The sequence below is a fragment of the Pteropus medius genome, unplaced genomic scaffold, assembly GCF_902729225.1.
Source record: "Pteropus medius unplaced genomic scaffold, Ma_sr-lr_union100, whole genome shotgun sequence".
NCBI classification, from domain to species: Eukaryota; Metazoa; Chordata; class Mammalia; order Chiroptera; family Pteropodidae; genus Pteropus; species Pteropus medius.
The window spans coordinates 4757553-4772249 of record NW_024345861.1 but is presented as its reverse complement, the minus strand read 5'-3'; the positions used below and the strand labels follow the sequence as shown (position 1 = coordinate 4772249).

General features: G+C 37.8%; 1 long non-coding RNA gene across 7 annotated transcripts; it reads right to left on the bottom strand.

Moving 5' to 3' along the window:
- Positions 1-6002: 6002 nt before the first annotated feature.
- Positions 6003-14358, bottom strand: LOC120612230 (uncharacterized). 7 transcript variants are annotated; one of them, XR_005655410.1, is made up of 5 exons: positions 14269-14358; positions 10101-10601; positions 9149-9177; positions 7668-8285; positions 6003-7261 (listed from the first exon to the last, which is right to left on the bottom strand). It is a non-coding gene; the product is annotated as an uncharacterized LOC120612230 (long non-coding RNA). The 7 variants fall into 7 exon arrangements; XR_005655404.1 differs by having other exon boundaries at positions 6003-8285; XR_005655405.1 differs by having other exon boundaries at positions 6003-8198.
- Positions 14359-14697: the final 339 nt, after the last annotated feature.

The following is a 14697-nucleotide window of genomic DNA, read 5'->3' as shown; positions in this document are numbered from 1 at the left end:
CTTATTTATTATAATAATGAACTAGAATTATATGTATCAGTATGGATGAATTCTCACAAATACTTTGAGTGACAAAAGCAAGCTACAGAAGAAAACATTTACGTAAAGTTTAGAAACATACAAAACTGTGTTGTTTAAAAATACATACCTATGTAGTAAAAGCAAACTAAAGAATGTGTGTGAATGATGCATACACTAAATGCAGATAATGGTTATTTCTGGGAGGCAATGAGAAGAAAGAGAGATAGGAACTTCAACTTTATTAGTAATGTTTTATTTACTAAGCTAAGTGGTGAACACATGGGCAATCATTTTATTGCTGTTAATGCCTTTTAAAATATTACTTCACAATATATTTCATAATAAAAAGTTTAAATAAAATGTTCTGAAAGAAAATATTCCATTTAAAATTGCAACAAGGGAAGAAGGTAAATACCTAAGAATTTAAAACAATCTCAGAATGGAACAATTTAATTACATTTTTTGTCATGGTAAATAAAATATAAATATAATTTAAGGATTGCAAACAACTGGAGAAATATTTCCATATTTCGAAGGGCTAGTGTCTTTAATATATACAGAGATCCTCATTAAGGGTCATACCACCAGTAACCCAGAACATAATAGACTGAAGTCATGAACTGACAATATGAGTAGCATTTAAATGTATGAGAAATGCAAGTGGAAACCATGAAATAATATGTTTGCCAATTAGAATGTCAAAGATGAAATGGTTGGTGAGGATGCAAGGGAGGAGTTGTTCTCATGTGTTCTTGCCCAAATTGTATGAGAGTGTATGTTGTCAAATTGTCTGCAAAGAGACATCTATAATGACCTATCAAAATGTAAAATGTAAAATGTAAAATGCCCACATTCTTTGACTTAGAAATTTCACCTTTATGAATTTTCCCTGGTGATATACTTGCACATGTATAAAATGATTTACTACATTATTAATAATGATAAAAAATGGGAATAAATTAAATATCCTTTGATAGAGACTTGGTAAAATAAAATATGATACATCCACTGAATTGAAAACTAGGTAATAGTTTTAAAGTGAGGTCATCTCTATGTGAATATTGAAGAAAGAGTTGAAAAATAAATTGTAAAGCATAAAATGACATGTGGGATAGTGTGTATGCTACTATTTTCAGAGGAGAAAACAAAGAATGATGTACATACATGCTTATTTATACATAGAAAATTACTAAAAGGAGAATAAAACTAATAATAGTGACTGCTTCCAGTAGTATCATGGTAGTATGGGAGAACCCTGAGTTATGCAAAAAACAAACAAACAAAAATTCTAAAATAAAGATGATAAGAAATCTTATTTAATTTAGCATCAGATATAAATTTTAAAATCCAGACTGTCAGCCATTTGAAAATAGAGAAATGTTGCTAATGTGCAATTCTATCTCTAATAACTCTTGTTAACCAATAAACATTTCTCTTGAAATGTCCTGCTATACAGCCAGTCAGAGAGAGAGAGAGTGGGGGGGTGGGTACGGTTAAGTGGCGTGTTACCAACACAGCCTCACAAATTAATCAGTATCCTAGAACTGCTTACCTGTGCTCCCTGGGACATTTTTAATAACAGATAATGATAGCAAGGTAGGAAGTTTTCAGATGGGTGTCAGGAAGGACACCAATGTAGGCCAGGTCAATTTTGATTTATTGAATATTGAACTTTTCACTTTTTCTTCTTTTACAAATTTATAGCCATTAGTGAGAAATTTGGAAGGAATACAAACACAAGCCAGTCGGCAAAATTGGTTTAGATCTCTTCTGCATGCAGCTTGGAACTAGAGATCTAGATGGAGAGAAAGTGTCTGTCCTCAAAGAGATGCTATAGAACAAATTCTCCTGCCCTCAGGGGGGCATACACTCTGGGAGTAGGTCAGGGGGTTGAGGAAGGTCAGGAAATGTGGAGCAATCCTCACCAAGACATGTAAAAATAGAATTTGTCCATATGTTGTTGCTATATACTAAGAAAAAAGTAAAGCGAATAGAGCTGGGTGAGGTTCATTAGCAAATGTTTTGTGGCTCTAGAAACACATGGAAAACTATGTAATTGATTATATAGTCAATAGAAATGTTAAACATGGAACATTTGTTGAGCACCTATTGTTCTAGGTCATAGGAATATGCCCCAGAACAAAACAAAAATCTTAATCCTCATGCTGATTACATTCTACCAGCCAGGGCAGAGGGGATTGATAAGAGAATAGATGATATACATGAGAAAATCTATGAGTTAATGTAATATAATGATCTAAGAGTTAATTTGTATGGTAAAGGAAGAGAAAGACAGGGAGTAGTATGAGGATGGGGGCTATTATAGGTAGGTGGTCAGGGAAGCCTCTCTGATAAGGTGACATTTGATTAGAGACCCGAGAAAAGTTTAGAAGCAAGTCATGAGGCTGTATGAGGGAAGAGATAGTGCAAAGGCCCTGAAACTGAAAAATGATTTTCCCCTCATGGGTAAAGGAAAATGAAAAGAAAGAACTGAAACAAAAGTATACCTTCTTCATAGATGGATAGATAGATGATAGATAGATAGATAGATAGATGTATATATGTGTGTATGTATGTATGTATGTATGTATGTATGTATGTATGTATGTATATCAGAAAAAAACTACCCAAAATATAAATCTTTATAGCGTTTCAGTGAAAAGATAAAGACTATTTTTCAAAAGTAGTCAGTATCTTCGAATTCCTTGTGTTTGATGCAGCCATATTTGGTATACGTGAGCTCCTGGTATAAGGAGAAACAATATCTGATGACTAAATAAATGAATTATTTTGAGAATGTTTTATTTATCAATAAAAAGTAAAACAAAATGGCTGTTTTTGAGAAATTAAGTTTGTAACAACACATTTCAGTGGGGTTTCCCCAAAAGATGGGAGTTTAGCTCTGGACCAGCCCAAGATATAATTGGAAAAGAAAACAGAAAGCTGAATTTTACTGATTACTTAGCTAGCACCTGCTTTATATTTGTACATGCATTATCTTGGGCAAGCCTTAGAATAGCTCAAGGAGAAAGATGTAGCTATCCCTCTTTTGCAGTTTAGAACATTTAGGCCAGGGAGATTCAGTTTCTAGCTCATGGACACAAGACCAATAGATGGTGAAGATGAACAGCAGACCTTTTGACTCCCAATTCTGGCAACAGCAGCTAAGCAGTCTATTGTGGATGTCTTCCCTCATGCCAAAAGTTTTCAAGGACTTCTTTCCAGTTCCCAGTACTCTCAGTGGTCCATTTTCCCAAACCCTCACAGTGTGGCACTCCAAAAAAGCTGTTCCCTCTGCTGTACCAATCTCTGATCTTAGTGTCAAAAAACTGGATCCAAAACCTCACATTTATCTCTCACTAGTGGTGTAACTCTGACAAGTCATTTCACTTTTCTGAGTCTCTCTTTTGTCAATTCTAAATAAAGATACTCTGAGTTGGTATCATGGTGCAGAATCAATAAAATCATACAGTCAAAGTCTTTAGATCAGAGTCTGATATATATGGCAAATACTCAGTGAACACTGGGTAAGTCTATTTGTGGCTGACTTGTGTCTGGTCCTGTAAATGATTGGCTAAGCTGATAAGTGAATCCTGGATTAATTATCAATGATGAAAACAGCATAAAGTATTGTACCTCTCCAATAGACTGTCTCCAATAACTTATACATTTTAACATAATTCATATTAATTGATGATGGTGTTAACGTCGATCACGGCCACAAGGGAAGACTTCATTGACATTGTTTATCTTGCTATTCAATGGGAAGGCAGCACATTTGTTCAAAATTGATTTGGCCATGACTTAGGTTCAGAGTAAATCTAACATGTACGTTGAATGCCATAAATTGGATAAATTCTCCTGCTAAGAAGAGACCAGTCTGCATACGTGGCCCCTAAACTTAAGGTTCAGGAAAAAGTGAAACTCATCAGAACACTCCAAATATGAGCTAGTCTAGTGAGCTATGTTAGAATTACTTTTCTATGCAACAACTTTATTTTCTTAATCATTTTGACTGAGAGCAGATGGGTATATAGAAAAATGGGAAGAGCCTAAAAAGTGAGTGAAATAGTTTTCTAGGGCTGCCATACAAAGTAACACAAACTGGAGAGCTTTAAAGAACAGAGATATATTGTATTATGGTTCTGGAGGCTGGAAGTCTAAAATCAAGGTGTCAGCAGGACTATACTTCCTATGAAACTTGTAGGAGAAACTCTTTCCTTGCTTTCCCTAGTTCCTGGTGCTTGTCTGCCATCCTTGGCATTCTCTGGCTTGCAGATGCCTCACTCTAGTCTCTGCCTCTGTTGTCATATGGCCATGTTTTCTCTATGTGCACTCTATTCCAGTACGACTTCATCTTAACTAATTACATCTGCAAAACCCTATTTCCAAATAAGGTCACATTCTGAAGTATTAGAGGATAGAATTTCAACATATCTTTCTGGGGTGCACAATTCAACCTATAACAATGGTAACCAGTCTTCATTGGGGAGCACAAGTCTGGAGAACCAGACAATTGCAGAGAGACTGTCTCATAGACCAGAGCCTGTAGAGGCATTGGAAGGCTACAGGTCACCTCTTCCCTTCTTTCTCATTGTGGAAAGCTGGTGTCTGCAGGTGTCACAAGTCTGGAGATGAGCTGCCCCATTTAGATGTCTTAGAGCCATAGAATGCTCAACTTCAGGAGCCAAAGGGAATGACCTTTCTCTGTTTCCATTTTAATAGCCAGAGAAAATGAGAAAAATATATTAAGTATTCTTAGCACTGATTGTCCTACTTTTATTAGTTTGAATTATATGAAGTTCCCATTTTTATTGATAAAAAATGGCCAAACATTGGTAATTTCACATGGTTCAACTATTAAATTTGGATAAATGCTGTCATGGATGAGCCCTACTTTGCTCTGATTATTTAAATTGGTCTCAAGACTCCAAATTTTAGACTGGGCCCAATCTTACCCATATGTCCTACTGGGGCACCACTAAAAATTTATACATCCTACCATGCTTAGTAATCCTGTGAAAGGTAGACACTCAGAAAAAAAGCAAGGATTTGGGGATTCAGAAAGATTTGTATTCAAATTAACTCCCTATTATTTGTAGAGTTTGACTTTAGGGGGCTAATTAGTTAGCTATCTTTGCTTATCAAAGTCCTCATTTGTGAAGAGGGGATAAAACTTTGCAGGATTATCCTGAGGATTAATACACGCGCACACACACACACACACACACACACACACACACACACACAATATATCATAGGTGTTCAACGAATTTTGATTCCTTGTACTCATGGCCTCCATGACCTCTACTATAGTCCCCAATAATCCCAGGAACTGCTCAGAGACAAACTGAAGCAGTGGGAAAATATTCACGCCTAATAGAGGTAATAAAATTAAACAATAATGAGACAAATAAATAGACTACTTTGATGTATCCATTCTTTTGGATCCTACAGAAGACACCGGTTTTAAGGAATTTAACTTGAAAGTCAGTTACAGAAAGGCTACATTATTATTCAGTCTTTTCTCATCTCACAATAACTAAACTCTGCTGGAATTACATACGTGACATGCCAGTGTTTACATAAAATGTCATTTTCCAGTATAGTAGTTCTCAACTTTTTTTCTGTTGGGACACACAGGACATTAACATAACTTAGCATATATGGCACATTCTACAGGAGTTTTTCAGAGATTTTCTAATTTTCTATAGCCACTTCTTTCTTGCTCACTCTATAAAGTATATTGGAAAGGAGATGATGAGGGTAACATTATAGGGATAACCTCCTTAATATTTTTCCAATTATTTTCTTCAAACTTGAGCAAATTTGTCACAAATGCTATACTTGTAACATACCTGAAATTGCTATGCAGTACAATACTAAGATTGAGAGTCAGTCTGAGAAATGTTATTATTATGACTATTCAGAATGGTTAAAACATTCCGAAGCCACTAGATAATTCAGATCCAAGTAGACAATTGCAGTCTTCTACATTTTATTTAGATGTTACTAGGTGCTCCTACTCCAAGTAGATACACAAGGTCAGGAAAATTTTCTCTGCACACTGAACAAATAGATATACTATTTCAATGACAGTGTGTTGGCATAAATGATTCTCTTGGCTACATGTCACAGAGGCAAAGCAATGAGTTATAAACAAAACCACCCCGGGCATTTTTGCCTTCCAGTATATACTATATGTGCAATATTCTTACTGGTATGATCAATGCTATCTAACTCCCAGAAGTATTCTCCCACGTCTTTAGGCATTTAAGCATTCTATTCAGTTAATTTGCTCTCCTCTTTGGTCAAAGCCATTTATTACCAATTGCAAGTAAAGTAACTATGGAGGATGCTACCTGTGACCACTGAAAACCTGCCATGGGTTATAAGCCCTTGGAACAGACTTAAAAAACAAACAACCGAAAAAACCCACACAACTCTTTAAGCTAACTCAGTAAAGGCCCGTGTGTGTATATATGTATTCTCATCGAACCCTCCCAATAACTACATGAAAATAACAACAACAATAATAGTTAGCACTTATTGAGTGCTCATCGTGAGTCAGGCACTGAGCTATAGATTGTTTTATTATATTCCCCATTTTACAGACAGGAAAATTGAGGTTTAGAGAGAAGTTTAGTAACTTGCTAAAGGTCACAAAGCCAGTAATAGAACTGAGATTCATGTGCAAATTTCTCTGACATATTCTTAATTACTCTGATACATGCAATGTTATAAGGTATACTTTTAACTACTGTGATATGACCTCCACATTCTTATAAAAATATTAATGATATACATATTACATAATATACATATTACATTATATACATATTACATTATATATATTATAATATAAGGGTCCAAACTCATACTTCCTTTTAAATCAAAATGTCGCTTAGTTCAGTGCTCAAGAAATACTAGTTGAATAACTAAACCTATGTCAGTGAAGTGGTCCAACCAAGCCCAGGAAAAAGGGCAAGTAAGCATAGGCCAAAGTGATATAAGATAATTCAGTTCATCTGAGCTTCAAATTAAAGCCTGGATAGCTTTATGCCAGCTGCAGCATGCAACCTTGTAATTTGTTTTCTATTTAATTTCAAGTAGCCCCTGCTAGGCCCTGGGCATCAGTTCCTCCATCCACACATCCTTCATTGAGAATGGGTACATTTGCCTCTCTTCTTCAACTTTTCTCTATGAATATTTATGAAGGGTTCTAGTATCTTGATATCCCCTAAAAATGCAAAGTATAATTATTGTTAATGATACAGTTAGCAAGAAGTACATTTGTTATTTCTACGCAATTTGTTTCCCCCAGGAGCAGAAACAATTTTTTTTTTGACATAGTATAATGTGCCATCTTTGCAACTCCAATCATCTGTCATTTTCTTTTTGAGAAAGTTGCGCCACTGTTTCAGGCAACACCCTGCCTTTTCTTTTGCACTATGGTCACCATCTGAACACGAGTTGCTTCATGGTTTAGATGAAACTGTAGATCTTTACTTTATTTCTGGTATCAGGAAACAATTTATTAGGATCAAGGCAGTTAGACTATGAGACTTCCTTTCTTGCCTGGGTAGTCACTAGTCGAGCAGGCAGCCCTGGCTCATAAATCTGGTTTTATTTCCCCATCTATTCACCTGGAACTAAATGATGTTTTAAAGGCAAAGGGGAGAACACATTTCCTTGTGCATGCATTCTTCCTCCAGCTTGTAATCACCATTGTTTCTTAGACAAGCCAGTGAGCAGCTGAAGCTGGGAGACATTTCCATTTTCAGCATCACACTTGGGTTTTCGGAGTTTACAGAAAAAACACTGCAACCAATTTGGGATTTCCCTGGAATGATCCATTTCCTCTGAATAAATCAGAATTGATTCAAATGTGAATTTCAGAGACAAAAGGGCTTTTTGCAAATAACTCCTTTCCTATGCCCTTCAGAAACTACCTTGCCTTTCTTTCTGTCCCCATCCCCCGCTCCCACCAGAACTCAAGCCCCCACCCTGCCTTCCCCTCCTTCTTAAGAAGACTTTCCCAGGTCCCTCTTGGCTGTGGTTGAACGACGTTGGCTCCTGTCCATACTGCAACAAAGACCTGGCATTCCAGCTGTCTGCGTCTAATCTCCAGTGTCAGCTCTCGTTAATGTGTGAGCGTGAAATCAGAGGGGGCAGAGCTGCACGGAATATTAAAACCATGATCAGAATTCCACTGAAATGCTGAGAGTCTGCAAGCACCATTAGAGGAGGCTGTCAAATCACGGCTTCGCATTAAATAAAAGAAAAGATTTCTATCAGAGGAAAGTACAATCAGTGAATCGTTGAGCTAAATTAGCATTTCTTCAATTGGAGATCGAAGTTGATTTATTGTTCTACACGACATTAATGTAACTATGTGCTTGACCTGCTAAGGCAGCTAATTTTTCATTTAAATGGTTTCTTTCCTTCCTGGTGCAAAGGCTGCAATCATATTTCAACTTTGCACAGTGATCAGAAAAGTCGTGGAATGCTGCAAAAATGTCTTAGGGCAGCCTTTCCTTCCCCTCCTCTCTCCTTCCTTTTCTTTTTCCAACTCTAGCTCCTTCCTCCACCCCTCCCCTTCCCCACTAACCTCATGGCTGGTGGTCAAGGTCACAGAGGAAGAGTAATCTCAAAGCCACCAACTTCAAAGCCACCATCAAAGAAGCCCCTACATAGCCACTGAATTAAAAGGGAGTGGGGGTGGGAGGGCTCTGGGCAATAGCATTCCTATCTACAAGAAAAGACCCTTTAACTATCCCATTGGTACAGCCAAACCTGGGGCACCCTAGGTCTAGTTCTCCCCTGCCAGCTCTCAATATGTGTTTCTTCCCATCCTCCCTAGTCCCCCTCCCTGCCCTACACACATCGCCTGAAGATAATATACATTTCCAATTAGCAGAGCACATTCTGGTCATGTTCTCTTTTACTGCACTAACTGTCTTCCTTTGCTAAAAAGCTGGGCTGTCATTAATGAAATCCTGCAGTCCTGTTAATCCAAGATACAATGCTTCTTTTCTCTCTCACATTCTCCCTAACATAAAAACTACAGTTACTCAAGGTCCTCCCTTCTGTTTCGATTCCTTGTCTTTTGTCTTTTATTACATACCTGATGTAGCACAGTAGCAGCCAAAGTTCCTGGATATAGAGGGAAAGAACACAATTATATTTGTTTCCCAATGCCCTGTTTGCAAAGAGAGCTGGCTTTCTCTCTCTCTCTCTCTCTCTCTTTCTCTCTCTCTCTCTTTCTCTATGTGTGTGTGTGTGTGTTTTAAGCACATTGATTTTAATCTCTGGAATGATGAATAATCTTTTGGGTACTTTTGGATCCTTAACATTTAGCAACCTTGTTAGATTTTAAACTAGTTGGAACTTTCTGGAAGAATCCTATCAGTTAGATTTCAACATTTACCTGAAATACCACTTATAAATTAATTCACTGTATCACGTGGTAAGCAAAAGGAAGGCTCTGGGAAATGGATGATGACAGGTGGGAATGATTTGACATCCTTTACCAATATAAAAGCTATTTCTAAAACAAAACAGACAGTGGACCAGTAACTAGTATTTATATTTTATCTCCCCCCTCCAAACATCCACCTTCTGAAATAAAAATTGAGTAATTTTCTATATTTGAGGGAGACATAAGGGCATTGTCAAACCCTTAGATCAGAGAAACCTGAGGTTATAAGGCTAAGGACCAGAACCAATCACTGCATTCAGGGAGAAGTTTGGACAAATAAGGTGGAGAATAGCGCCCCCCGCCTTTACTCCTGTGGGCTTCAGGACAGATAGAGTCACTCCAAGGGTCAGTAGAATAGAGGAAATTTACTCTCCCACTTCCAACACAATTGGATCTAATTGGCCTTTCTTCATGAGCCAAGAGACCATGGAATAAATGGTCAGGAAGTTGCTCTTTGCTCTGACCCAGTAAGAATGCTTCTATAGAGGCCAAAGGTGAGGGCCTTGGCAAAAGTCTGCTTAGCTGGATGCCGAAGACAAACACCACTTGTCACTTCATACCTGCCACCATTTTGTCCAAGTTGCTAACCCTTGCTCACCTCTTATTTCATTTAGAAAATAACCCCATCTCTCCCTATATTGATTATTACTTAAACTGGCAACTCTAAAAAAGAACTGTGGATTTCTTTTTTCAAAAGCAACAAGATTTTGGTCACTAAATACATAAAATCTTCACCATACAGCACATCGGTCATTTGTCTCTCTCCTGGATGACTTCTGCAGTGCTTGCTTCTGTACCAAGAATCAATGTCAGTTGGTCAGGGTTCCTCTGTCACCTGACAATTGCGTTCGTTAGCCAAAAGGTGGCATCCCAGCATGTCACTGCCATATTTTCCAGTTCCAGGGCAATTGCAGAGTCTCCTGAGGAACCCAGATGCAAAGCTCTCTTATTTCCTGCACTATTTCCAGCATCATTTGTTTCCCAAACATAATGCACATCTTCTTTACGTGAATATCTTTTGAGTATAGTTTTATTCCTGGAATTAAGGACCTTGCAATGACTTTGGTCACTTCTAATTCACAAAATAGAACCTCAGCACCTGGAAGAGACAAAATAGAACAAAATAGAACCTCACAAAATAGAACCTCAGCACCTGGAAGAGACAATGCTGACATTTAGGCAGTTGACCCATAGGAACTGAAATTTTCTGTGAACTCAGCAAGCAACATGATTCTCAAAGGCCAAGAGGGACCAGGTCTGGAAAAAGGCATGTTCTTTAAGGTAGAAAACACAGGAGGGGGACAAATTTGGTGGTAGAGGTAGGCTCAGAAGAAGATAACCAGACTGGCCAAGATAATATGATCACAGAGCATGGTTCAAACAATTCTTAGCACCAAAGCTGCAGCCCAATTGTCATTTGGAAGGAGAGCAGGGCAAAGGATGAGATCATGAGATGAGCCCATTCAACGCAAAAGCCAACACACAGTGTGTACCCCAGATAAATAATTACGAGGTGAGTGATGCAACAGCAGAGGCCTGCCACCAACTGGGCTTTGGGGACAAGACTCAGTCCTCAAGGAACACAGAAAAGCTAACAGAATAGGTGTGTGAAAAGACAGAGGAGCAGACCCAAAACAGCAGCCCAGCCTGAGAAGCAGCCATCATCTGCTTCCTTATCTAGGGAAAGAGAGTATAATAATACTACAGCGTAGGGCTATTGTGGAGATTAAATGATTTGATATTTAGATCTAGATCTGTGTGTGTGTGCGCGCACGTGTGGTAGAGTGATCACAAAGTCATTAAAAGCCACTATGTAAGTTATTGTCTTTCGACACTACCAAAATATTCAGGGCTCATCTCAGGTATAACAGATTCAGTGGCCATGAAGGCCTTTTTTTGTTTAATTATAAGAATGAAATGAACATTTATTAAGACTGTCACATAGGATGCTAGACACTTCCATATGTTATTTACTTAACTCAATCTCACAACACTCATTTTATTATCACAGCAACCTTGTGAGGGATGTATGATTATCTCTCCTTTTCAAGTTAATGAAATAGAAGATTAGAAAGTTTGAGTAATTTCTTCCATGTAAGACATTCAATAGAAGTAAAAATATTAAAACTCAAGTTCTAAAATCTATCTCCAAATGACTCACTCTTCAAAAACTACAAAAATTTGAAGTATCTATTCTCAGCAGTGACTTTATGTAAAATTGAACCTTAGAACATTTAGAACATAAATCTGATTAGAAAGAACCATCAACAGTACAAAACAGTACCACAGTAAACTCCAGGTAGAAAATATTTCATTTGGAGAATAGCAAATAAATAGCATCTTTTGAACATGTGTTAAGTACCATACAGTGTTCCAAGTAATTGCATATATTAACATATTTAATCCTCATGCCAATCCAATAAAACATGTCCTATTATTATCCCCATTATAAAAATGGAGAAATGTAGGCACAAATATTAAATAACTTCACCAAAGTAACACATTTAATAAATGATAAATCCAGTACTTGAAGCCAGCCAAATCTGGACTCAAATTTCACACTCTTAGCTACCATACTATACTATCCTGGAGGAAAAAAGTAGAATGATTCCTTGTTATTATTCTAGTTTGATAAGAAGTTTTGAGACAGGCACACTGTAGCCCTACAGCTATGTTCGACTCAAAATGTATTTTCAATGCAAAAATTGTAAACTTAATTATAATGCTCCATTTTATGAGGTTTAGGTCACTAATACACTTCTTCCTCCTGTTAGAATTTTCCCAGAACTAGGAAAGATCTGGTCTTACAAGTTTTGGGAAGTGGGGAAAATAAAGGCAAGAAAAATAATGGGACAGCAGGCACTTTTGTCCAATACCTACTGTGCAAATTCAGAGTAGAATCACTGTCCTCTTGGAGCATTGGGTAAAAAAAGGGTGATTAATTCTCACTGTGGGGAGGAATGATAAAGACAAGGAAAAAAAAAAAAAAGCTCTAAGCTGGCCCTTAAGGAATGGGAAGGATTTCTGTAGAAAGAAAGTAGAGTGAAGTACATTATGGGCTGAGGGACACACATGAGAGAAAGCAGAGAAATTATGAACTCTCAAAGATAAGATTTGCATATGGCTTATCTCCATATCCTTCACAGTGCCTTCTTTAGTGCCTGGCTATGCCCAGGTTCACAGTAGATTCACAATAAATGTCGAGTGAATTGGATGAATAATACTTTCATGCATGCATAAATGAGTGAAATCAAAGTGCATTCTACGTCCAAATAATAGCAAGTAATCCATTGCAGCTGAAGTTGATCTCCCAGAACATATATATTGATCCCAGAGACTAAGTTAAACAATGAACAAATCTGGTTCCTGGTGGTCTCTGTCTCCTGTCTCTCGCCATGCCATGGATCATCGTGATGTGTGAGAGATTTGTTTGGAGTGGGAAAAGCATATTTTTGTTTGCATTTGCTTAGCACGTTGCTGTAGCACATTTTGCTATGAGATGTAAAGTCATCTGCATGCACCACTTGTGCAGTTAGAGAAGTCAAAACAAGCGTCAGGCAAGTTGTCAGCCACATGGCCTAGGCAGATTGTCATACTACTTTGCCCCTGACCTGTGCCACCTTCTTTCTCCTCTTCCCCTGCTCTCTTCCTTGTTCCTGAATCCCCACACCTAAATCTACATCCTTAAGTTTCAAGTGTCTAATTTCTAATTAGCTTAATTATATAGAAGACAGCATCTACACAGACAGCAGATCCAAATCCACTAGGATGGCAATTCATACCTCTGATTTGCAAGTAGGATTGTGTTAACAACACTCAAGAAGCCATACTACCCAGCATCATAGTGTCTCCTGAAAAACGAATAATAAACAAGAAAGCTCAGAGCCCTCTGCATACCCTCTGTGAGAAATAAGGTGGCATTCAGATTTTTCAAGCCAGCCACACCTAAGTTAACAGGTTGGAAGATTTCATTTCACATAAATTTTACTGCTGCCACATCAAGGTCATGCCATCCTGCACTCATACTTGTCCATTCATTTTGCCTTTGTTCTGAAACACTGAACCTAATGAGAATAGATTTGTTCGCACACTACATACAAGGATACATCAAAAGTCACACATGAATAAATGTTTCAGAAGTCCCACTAGCCCTGTGACTTTCACAGCCTATGAAAGACAGGCATCTTAGGCTTTGGCCATCTCTGCATGGTATTGGAAAGGAATCATTCCTAGTTAATCATCTGGGTGTTTAGTAAGCTCCTTTCTTTCAGAGAATCAGAGATCCATGGGAAAGACTACTAGGGTCTTCTAGGATCCCTCCTACTCAGTTATTTTTTCTGCAACAGTTCTAACAGGTGGTCAGTCAACCTCTGTGTGAACACTTCCAATGACTGGGGAACTTACTACCTCATCAAACCACCCACTCCATAGTTGAGCCACAATTCACTGTAGCCACTCCACATGTTGGCCTTAGTTCTTTCTTATACTAACCCAGAGAATAACCCTGTTCTTTTGTTCAGCATGTTCCTGCCTCCATATTAGATGACAAGATGGTATACAAAGATAAGTAGGACAAGAATTCTTCCTCAGAAAGTCTACCATCTAGTGGATTTGGTAAATTCCCTGTATCAGTTTGTCAGGGCTACCATTACAAAGCACCACAAATTGGGAGGCTTAAACAACAGAAATTTAATTTCTCATAGTTCTGGAAGCCACAAGTCTGAAATCAAGATGTCAGCAGGGTTGTTTCTTCTGAGGACTCTTACCTTGGCTTATCAATGGCACCTTCTCTCTGTGTCTCCATGTGGTCTTTTTTTCTTCTTTGTGTGTATGTGTCCCAATCTCCTCTTCTTATAAGGACGGTAGTCATTTTGAATTAGGACCCACCCTAATGACCTCATTTTAACTTAATTATTTATTTAAAGACCTTATCTTCAAATATAGTCACATTCCAAAATAACTGGGAGTTAAGACTTCAACATAGAAATTTGGCAGGAGGGGTACAATTTAGCCCATAATATTTATGCAACTCTTTAAATATTTAAACTAATCAAAAACAGACTCACAATTTCAGTGGACAATCTGGTGATGGACAGGGGAGGGGTTTGGGGGCTGGGAGAATGGGGTGAAGGGTTAAAGAGTACAAATTAATAGTTGATAGTTGGTCATGGGAATGGGGAGCACTGCAGAGGGAA